This window comes from Molossus molossus, unplaced genomic scaffold (assembly GCF_014108415.1).
Source record: "Molossus molossus isolate mMolMol1 unplaced genomic scaffold, mMolMol1.p scaffold_m16_p_9, whole genome shotgun sequence".
In the NCBI taxonomy this organism is placed as follows: domain Eukaryota; kingdom Metazoa; phylum Chordata; class Mammalia; order Chiroptera; family Molossidae; genus Molossus; species Molossus molossus.
Window position 1 is genome coordinate 88,493,945 of NW_023425403.1, and position 10,331 is coordinate 88,504,275.

The 10,331-nt window shown below is 51.6% G+C and overlaps 1 pseudogene; it reads left to right on the forward strand.

The window, feature by feature from the left end:
* The first annotated feature begins 1,226 nt into the window (after positions 1 to 1,226).
* LOC118622434 lies at positions 1,227 to 2,223 on the forward strand (annotated as a pseudogene).
* Positions 2,224 to 10,331: the final 8,108 nt, after the last annotated feature.

Consider the following 10,331-nt stretch of genomic DNA (forward strand, 5'->3'; position numbering starts at 1 on the left):
CCCAGCCTCCCAGCACTCAGGCACTAAGGAAGTCTATAAATGGAGATTACAGCAGTTAAATGATTTCGATCTTTGTGTTCTTCTGTGGGTTTAAGGTCCTTCAGGGAGTTTTATGACTAACAGTGATGGCCCTGTCACATTAATTCATCTCACACTGGCTGCTTTTCTTACAGGTCCTATCTGGGGTGAAGATGACTGTGACAGAAATCGGGGCTTGTTCTTGCTGACACAGTTAATTTTGGTCTGTATTTCTTCTGTACAAGAAGACAGACTGAACTGCACCAAACAACTGTCTTGAGAACAGATCGGTAGGTGAGTTTGTCTCTCTCATCTTCATCCTTTTATTGTTCTTGTTGCTGTACATATTTCAGAGATGTCAGTATTTTTAAGGCTCCACCTTGGGACAAGCTCAAGAAATGGTTTGTGTTCGCATTGGTGAGGTTAAGACAGCCTTGTGCATACGAGCCTGGCTGTTTATTGACCGCAGGGAATCAGAAACCATTTGGAATGTCCTGGCTGGGAGAAATGTAACCCTTGACCAGCCAATGCCATGTGTGTGCCTCCCCTGTTGAAAGAAGCACATTTAAAATTCCTCACCAGGGAGAAACTTCTCCAAAGCATATTTCATGCAAACAAATACACTTCTTGGACTTGAATTGCAGTTCAGATTAGAAAAATGAGCTTGTTACGTCCGAGCCCACATTTTATTAGAGACCAGCTTGAGAATGAGAATGTGCGTGACTCAAGGGTTTCTTGTGTATGATCTATATTGGAATAGATTTCGGGTGTATTTTGTTCCACATCCCATATAGGGCTTTGGGATTTGGGCTGCTGACACTGTTGATTTAATTCTACATGTTACTGGGGAGGAGGCCCCAACAAAGTTCAGCATTTTAAAATAAAGCGTTAAAATATGCTGGCAGGAAATGAAGAACGCTTCTCAAATTCCACCATGGGAGTTTCGTAGATAGTTACTGTGGGAAAAAAACACCAAAAATTAAAGTCAGAGATGTATTATTTTGTACACATTTTGAATTTGGGAGAATGTTGCCCTTTCCTCCAAAGGTTTTGTTTTGTTTTTTTAAACCAGCTAGGTTCTATGAAATGCATTCTCTAAGGAATGTTAAAGAAATTTTCAATCATGATGGTAAGTTTTGAGTGGACCCCAGAGAGCCCAGAGCAGCCAGCCCCACCCCCGCGGCCGCCCAGTCACCATCCCTGACACCATGAGCAGGGGGGCCGGACCCAGCAGCCACCACAGCTTCCCTCCCTCCCGCACACCCGGCCCCTGCCGCCCCTCCCTCGGGGCTGCAGACACCGGGCCCGGAACCTCGGACAGCGCCACAGGGAGCCGTGGCCTGCGTGTCCTCACATCCGTGGTGCCTGCCAGCGAAGACAAGAAGGTCATCACAGCGAAGGTTTGGGGAACAGCAAAATGTTTCAGTGTAAGAAGCAGACATGGTCTCATCAACAGGAATGAAACCAAGGACGATGTGTTTGTGCACCAGACTGCGATAAAGAATAACCCCAGGATGTACCTTCGCAGGGTAGGAGATGGAGAGACTGTGGAGTTTGATGCTAATGAAGGAGAGGAGCGTGGCCCTGGTCCAGTTCCAGTGCTAGGCAGTAAATATGCAATAAGACCATAAGCAGTATAGGCGAGCCATGTCACGGGGTCTCCATGCAGTCACCTGCAGAATTACCGGAATAGTGAGCGTGGGGAAAAGGGCGAGGAATCAGAGAGTGCTCCCAAAGGCCCGGCCAACAACCCTGGCCCTACGGCAGGCGATGGCTCCCATCTCTCTACATGTGGAGACCCTGTGGGCCTCGAGCATAGTGTCCATCCCTCCTGCGCAGGGTGAAGTGATGGAGGGTGCTGACAACCAGGGTGCAGGGGAACAAGGCAGAGCAGTGAGACAGAATACGCGTTGGGGCTGCCGAGCAGGATTCCATGGCGCCCTCCTCACCAAAGACAGCCTCGAGAGGACACAGTGAAGAAGATAAGGAAGGTCACGGAGGTGAGACCCAGGGTCAGCAGCCCTCTCAACGTCGGTACCTCCACAACTCCCATTACGACCCGCACAGACTCCCAGCAAACCCTAAACCACAAGGCAGCCAAGAGACAAAAGCAGCGACCCACCAGCTGAGACTCTGCTCGGTCCCCAGGCTCCGCAGGGCGGGCTGAGTAAATGCTGGCTACCATCCCGCCAGCATCCGGGTTAGTCATCCAACAAGAAGAAATGAATAGGAAATTCCAGCAATGAGCAAGGAGCAAGATTGGAGCTGAAGACCTTCAGTAATTGCTCTTTGCCCATTGACCAGATAACTGGAACTGTCTGCATCATCAATGCAGTGTGGGGGTTTTATTATTTTTTATTAGTTTATTATTTTAGACATACTCTTTTTGGTAATGACAAATGCGTTTTTTTGTATGTTTGTTTTTTTAAAGCCAAAGGTTTTTTAATTGTTTCTTATCTGGTCAAATTGAGATTTTTAACCTCATTTTTAATTTGTAATGGAAGCTTACAACATGATTTCTTTCAAAAAAGCCCACAAACTACAAGTACCTGTTAATAAAGGTCTTAAATAATAATACTACTTTATTTTGAAGACTTTAAGTTTCTACTGCTTCGTGGGAACCAGCTGTACCCAGCACTTTCTCCCTCACCACCTGCCACTTCCGAGGCTGAGCCTGGAGGGCTGGCTGGCGGTGATGGGCACCTCGCTAGGGGCCGGGCTGGCCGGGCTGCTCTGACCGGGTGTGGGCCGGGAGCCCTTCCAGGGCCTTGGTTACACATCTGCCGCAGCCGTGAACTTTGCCACAGATAAATAAGGGCACATGATTATAGGAACCTTAGATATTTTTTTTTAAGGAGAGAAAGAAGTTGTGATTCAGAGACTGGCCCAGAGAAGCAAGACGATTTTGAATGCACAGGCTCACACTCAGCACAGGGGCTGTAGGAAGTGGTGTCTGACATCATCCAAGATAAGTGCCAGAGGAGATTTCAACCGTTTTTTCACTTTGGCTTCTCAAATGCTAACGTGCATACGAATGCATCCCAGGATCTTGTCAAAACGCAGCAGATTTGGTTCAGTAGGTTTAGGTGAGACTCAAGAATCCTCCCCCCAGCAAGCTCCCAGGTGAAGCTCGGCTGCTTCCCAGACCCCCTGCTCCCGAACGCTCAGGAGAGAAGCCCAACCTCACTTTCTGGTGTCAACAGGACAGAGCCGCCATCTCCTTCAGGATCGGCCAAGCCCTGGCTACTCACGTTTGCAACATAAGAAAGCAAGGGGTTGACACTCCCGTGGGGAGGCATGGAGTTTTCTGAGGTAGAATGGGGGCAGGGTGAGGACCTGGGAATGCCAAAGAGGAAGCTGTGTGGGCCAAGCTGGGGAGCAAGGAGCAGGAGAGAGCAAGGATAATGGGGAGGGCCTCCCTATGGAGAGCCCCTTTACCGCCACCTGCAGGTTCAAGTTGGGAGGCTTTCCTTCCCTGAGAGAGCTCAGTGGTCAAATGAAATCCACTTAGAACTCTACTTCCCACTCATGGTAATGTTTTCTCAGGCTACACCTGACCCTTCAATAAAGAACTTTTTCCTGTCCGGCTGGTGTGGCTCAGTGGTTGAGCATTGACTCATGCACCACGAGGTCACCAGTTTGATTCCCAGTCAGGACACATGGTTGTGGGCCTGATCCCCAGTGGAGGGCGTGCAGGAGATAGCCAATCAATATTCTCTCTCGTCAATGTTTCTGTCTCTCTCTAAATCAATAAAGGGGAAAAAAACCACAACTTTTTCCTAGTTCTATCACGATCCTCTTGTTACCATACGTATTTCTGCCGGACATAATGAGGTGCCCACTGGAAGTCACTTAGTTTTTACTTCCCACTGTGATTCAGCCCGTCTTCCCTGCCCTTGGACAGTATCCGGGGCAGAGTGCACAGCTGTTCCAGGTGCTTCCAGGTGACAGTGTGCCTTCCTATGATCAGATGTGAAAACTCCAAAACCATCAGATAGTCACAACTGTTACCGCTCATCCTGTTGAAAACTTCCCCCCTCCCTCTCGCTCAGGCCAGACTGGGGTTCAGAAACCTGCGGGGAAGGCAACTGTGACCACTTCTGTCTGCTCCCCACCTGCTCTGCTGCTCTGGGGGTAGACTGGGCTGGGGTGGGATGGGGAGCAGCCAAGGGGAGTCAAGATCATTCCCACGGTGTTGTTGGAATCTGCGTGGCTGGGGCCTAACTTAGGCGTCTGCTGCTTCCCTGGGAGTAATTGCAACGGCAGCAGTTACCTCCCAGAAGATAGGCTGCAGTCCTGACTCCCACACCTCAGTCATGATCTTATTCAGAGACAGGGTCACTGCAGATGGAATCGGGGCAGATGCGGTCATGCTGGAGCAGGGTGGCCCTGATCCGACACGACGGGTGTCCGTACGAGGAGCCCACACGTGCACAGATGCCCCAGGGAGAACACCCGGGCGGTCAAGGCTGCAGGGGCGCAGACGCAGCCGAGGACTGCTGACAGCAAGGAGGGGCTTGGAAGAGAAGAGAGAGGATCCTCCCTTGCAGTCTTCAAATAGGGTGGCCACCCTGACTTTGGACTTCGAGCCTCCAGAAATGTAAGAAAATAAATTTCTGCTGTGTTAAGTCACCCAATTTCTGGTACTTTGTTTCTGAAGCTGTAGCAAAGGGATACACCCTCTTATGGCCCTTCCTGCAGGATTGGAATTGCTCTTGCTTGTCAGCTTCTCTGATCTCACTCGGGACTGGAAGCTACTAAGTCCCCTAAAGCCAACACCGGCCACAGCACACAGTGGGATGGATTGGTTGAGTGAACCAGTTTGGGGAGATTACATCTTAATGGTGTAGTAATTACAAACAAATGTAAGAATGAGCAAGGGAGAGATGCCTGCTTAGATTAGTGCATTTTATTCACAACATCGTATAATCTCGTTTATGATTTGTGTAATTGAACTACTTTGCTGTGATTTGAAGGCCAGGTCAGTGGCCTCTCTCTACAACACGAATGAAACAGAACCAAGTTCTGCATCTCCTCTCTGGATGCTAAGGATGTTGTTGGGTTAGTGAGAGGACAGCCCTGATCTCCACCACCGGTGACTCCTCCGCAGCTTTTCCGGCTTCACGGGAGCTGGAACAGCGGCCAGGGACTCTTCCTGCCTGTGCGCTTCACATGACTGGAGATTTAAGGCAAACACAACTTCAGAACTGACAGTGCCTTCAATACTGCCTGAACTGAATGCCCCAGGGCAGAATCTCAGATCATCGATTTAACTTACCTGCTTCTGCATCCGAACCACGACTGCGTGCCGAGGCCACAGCGGAGGGAGCCGGCACCGGGAAGATCTGGGGCGTGAACCTCGTGGGTCTTTGTTCTCTCGTGGATTCCTTTCTGAAGAGCAACTCAGCAGACACTCAGCCGAGAGGACAACTTCACGCCTGTGTGTTCCTGTGTGAACCCAGCAGAGGTAAAGACCAGGGACCGAAATTGCACTCCCTTACGGAGGCTACGCAGGAGCACCCCCTTATTCATGGTTTTGCTTCCCAGGGTTTCAGATACCGGCCATCAACCTCGGTTCAAAAATAGGAAATGGAAAATTCCAGAAATAAACAACTCACCCACTTTAAATTGGGACTGTCCTGAGTAGCGTGGCGAACTGTCGCCATCCCGCTGTGGCCGGGTCGCGTCGTCCTCTGTCCAGCGCCTCTGCGGCAGATGCTCCCCACCTGCTCGTGACTCAGCACCCCCGGGCTCGTCCTTGACCCTTACCTCCCCTAAGAATGACTCCAAGCAGACGGCGCAGAGGTAGTGACGCTGGCCACTCAGATATGCCAGAGACGCTGTGAGGTGCTTTCTTTAAGTGAAAGGTGTGTGTTCAGTGCTGTCCGCGGCTGCAGGCGTTCGCGGTTTCAGGGGGTCTTGGAGCATATCCCCAGGAGTAAAGGGGTCTGCTTCCTCCCTCCCCCAGAATTAAAGTTAGGAAGCCCCCAGTGAAGTCCAGCCTGACCCCCCATTGAGTCACAGATGGAGAAGAAGGACCTAAGAGAGCAGACATCTGGCTGGGCCTCCCAGTAGCAGGCCTGTCTGGTATGCGACCCCCCAGCCGCACCCCATGGACCCTGGGAACACAGAACCATCGGCCTGAGCACAGATGGGCCATGAGAGCAAGAAAGGGGCTGAGCTGGCTCCCCACTGTTAAGGCGAAGCACCCCTCCCCACTGCTCTGCGGGATGCGATCCAGGAGCTTCCTCTCTGGACTTAGCAACCAGCCCAATTCTTCTCCTTTGGGAGGAATCAAGAGAGGGTGAGAAAAGGAATCAAAATATGTATTCCAGTACTTCTTTCTGATCCTGGAGTAGAAAGCCCCTTTCCTCCATGAGATCTGCGAGTGCCCTGGGTGGGGCCGGAGGGGAGGCAGGACACACCACCGCCACAGTCTCTCAAGTGTATTTCCAAGCACGTAGGAAGGATTAGAGTTGAAATTCGAGGTAAACGTTTCCTTATCCCACACCTTCCAGACTTGGGCCTGAGCAAGGAGCTCTCCCCTCACATACCCTCGGCTCTGGTCTTAGATGTCTTCCCTCTTGTCATACGCTGTCCAGCTACCTACCCAGGTCTTAGTGCAGGGCCCCCGCGGCTGCACGGGGAAACGTCCTGCTTTCTGAGTGGTTTCTTCTCGAGTCCCGTGAGCTGGAGCTCTGTCTACCCTGCAAGCATGTTTCCTGCTCAGTAATGACAGCTGTGGTTGGGGTGGGCTCCCGATTCCTGACTGTGGCCCAGGACCAGCTGTGGGTGGGCTAGCCACCTTACCAGTCGTCTAGGAAGATGCTGCTGGCAAGACAAATATAGATTTTCCTCGGGGACCACACAGCCCAATTCTAGGATCCTACGTGGGGAAAGGAGTATGTTTCCAGTTTGCCTGCTTTGGGCCTTGCCTCTTGGGGACAGCGACACCTCACTGCCCACCCCTCCCAGGCCACCAGGAGACGCCCGTGCTGTGGAGGAAGTCGTGGTGCCAGGCTTGGTGCGCTGCCGCCCATTAAACCGTTCTGAGCCAGGTCTTCTGCTAAAAGCAGGCAGGACAAAGGAGGGGCCGCTCACCCCAATGTAGACACATTGATAAGTGAGATTATTCAGGGGAGAGAAGGGCCAGGCCTCCATGGACAGTGCTGAGAGACCTTGGAGGCTTTCGAAGACTGGAAAGCTCAGCCTTGGGCAGGCACGACTCTGTGTCCCGGAGGCAGCCCTGGGGGAGGCAGGTGCAGGCAGGGACACTGAGCACTGGAGGTGGACAAGCACATCCACACGGCTCAGGAGAAAGAGGGACAGGAGGAGGGGACCAGTAAGGAGAGTGAGGAGGAGGAGGAGCAGGGTAGTGGAGATGAAGAAGATGATGTCAGGTAAGATGATAATGCCATTCCCTGTTTTAAGCACTTTGCGTCTATTATCACACTACTATGAAGGGAGACTACTGTTTTCACCTTTTTACAGATAATGAAACTGAAGAACAGAGAAGTTAAGTCACCTGTCCAGGGTCACCCAGCCCACAAGTGAAAGACTCAGGTACAGCCAGGTGCTCTAATCTGTCCACCCAGGCAAAGCAGAGCGAGGGCCTGAGCAAGGCAGGGCAGCACCAGAAAGACAGGTAATCTGTGATGTCACGGAATCAGAGGTCACCTGATCCTTTGTGATGGTGGGGGTGGGGCTTGGGAGAGGACTACTCAACTTATTGCCATAAGGCTCTGGGAACAGTGATCATACCACGGAGATGGGGTGCCCAGAGGAGGGCCAGCCTCTGGGACGAGATGTTAGCACCAGCGCCTCTGCTCCGAGCCTGCGATCCTGCCACAGCCTGCTCATTGCTCCCCGCCTTTGCCCTCCGCCTTACAAGCCGCCTGTGCACGGAGAGCTCCCGCACCGGGGATCGCGTTGTCCCTGTAAAATCCAGGCTTCCTCTGACCAACAGACCTTCCACGAGGAGGCACCAGCCAGTCCCTCCGACAGCATCTCAGAGCCCTGGGCCCTGGTCTGCCTTGCTTCGGTCTCTCTGGCCTTTCACTTGTCCCCACACCCATGTGGCCCCCTGCCAGCCACTGTCCAGCCAGTGGTCTGCCTGCACCGCTCCTGCGCCGGGCTCACAGGCTTCGCTGGCTGCGCACGTGCAGACAGGTCTGCCTCGGCCGTGTCCCCTGCAGTGGCCCTTGCAGCCACCACTGGTCACATCTCCCAGTTTTATCAATCACCACTGATGCAGTCACATTGAAGTGTGTATGTTTGTAAGTATTAGTTTCCCATTGCTGCTGAAACAAACTACCATACTCTTGCTGACTTCAAACCAAAGAAATGTATTTTCTCACAGTTACACAGTCCCGGAGTCCAAAATCAGCATCACTGGGTCAAATGAAGGTGTCCGTCATCGGGGCCACAGTCCCTCCGGGGGCTCTGGAGAATCTGTTCCCGTCTCTTCTTCCTTCTGGCCATTGCTGCATCCTTGGCTTGTGGCCACACCACTTCATTTTTCTTTTTAACTTTTACAAACTTTATTTTCTGTCAACCTTATCTCCATTCTGTTAAGAGGTTGTGGAAGAACAGCTTAAGACCACTTCATGGTGGTTCCCACCCATTCAGAGGCCAGAGCTGCAGCCCAGCCTCCAGGGGAGACTGCTGGACGGGCATGGAGGGCACTTCCAGCCTGCAGACTGGTGGGTGACCTCAGGCCCAGCAGCAGTGAACTCGGGAGCTGGGGCAGTCCACGCACCCTGGACTCCTCCTTGGTCACAGCGCTCTCAGCAGCAGCCTGCTCTGCCTGTGCAGTCTCGTCAGGATCTCTGGAGAAGCAGGGATCAGGCAGGCGTGGTGTTCACGGGAGATGGTACCATTCAGAACCCCCGGGACACAGCGCTTACACTGAGTGAGCTCCCTGGTTGTTGCACGAGGATGGCAATGTCCACATGGTGCACAGACAGTCTGTGTCACACAGCAGAGCGATGCTGGGCAGGCTGGCAGAGGACCTGTGAGCGGTCCTCTCTGTGAGAGGCTGGAGCTCAGCCCCGGGATCAGCAGCCATCAGAAGTCGAGGCTCCCGGAAGGCGGCCTGGATCTGGTCGTGAAGGTCGCAGGAGTGAAGCAGGCAGCGGGAGGGGCTCACGGCCAGTGCTCCTGGGCGATATGACTGACATCAGCCGGGTTTCCAGTGGCAACAATGGCAGCGCGGCCAGCAGAAGCTTCTCGCGGGCTCGCTACAGATCTGTGATGGAGACGCGTCACCTTTCCTGTTGCAGGCGACCTGTTCCTGCTGGAAGTCGAGGTGGGTGCCACCTAAGTGGGTTCCTGCTGCAAGGAATTTGAGGACCTTCTCCTCCTTCATTTGCTGGACATCACTGTGAATGAACGTTTCTCTTAAAGTTACGTGGAAACAATGGCACCCGGGCCTGTCTCTGGGTCAGGCCGAGAGGGCTGCTCCACTCCGGTCTCCAACATCTCTGCTCCATCTTTCCAACATCTCCGCAGGGAGACCGTGTCACACTCTGCCTCCGCTTCCCGTCTTCCTGTGTCAACACCCTTAGCTTAATCGCATCCACAAAGACCCTCTCTCCATGTACGGTGGTATTCACCTGTTCCCAGGATTTGGACCGGATGTCTTTGGGGGCCACGATCCAGCCTCCTACAGTTTCTGTCTCCCTTCACTGGCTGCCTCCCGGGAGCCTGCAACTTAGTGGAGGCTCCACTGGTAGTTATGGAATTAGTAAAAAATTCATATAGCCAAGTGTATCATAGTCTAAAAACTATTCCTCATTATGTGTTCATAATTTAATAATAATACACTATACTGTTCTAACTTCTACAACAATAAAATAGCTTTGATATGACAGTCACCTTACATAAATGAAAACATGATTTAATAAAATGGCATTTATGAGCTTTAGGCAAAATAAATGTTTGAATTATTTACTTGAAATTGAACGGCTCTTTCTGTTCCATTGTAAGCACCACTAAGTGTGTCTATCTTGCTAATACAGCAGCATAATTTTATTCAAATTTTACAATTTAATTACATGTATCTTGAAATTTAAACTGAAACCTTGAGGTACAAACATGACCTTTGTATCTACGCATTTGCTGTTTTTTTCAAGTGCTGCAACACTCAGAAAAACTTTGAAAAATCTTTTATTTTCAACAGGCGAAATAAACCTTGAGAAATGGACAAATCTGATGCTAACTTTTGCTTTGCCACTTGTTGCCTGGGTAATCCTGGGCAAACACTTGAGCGTCACGGTCTCCACTCTATGAAATGAAGTTCTTGGGAAGAGCCA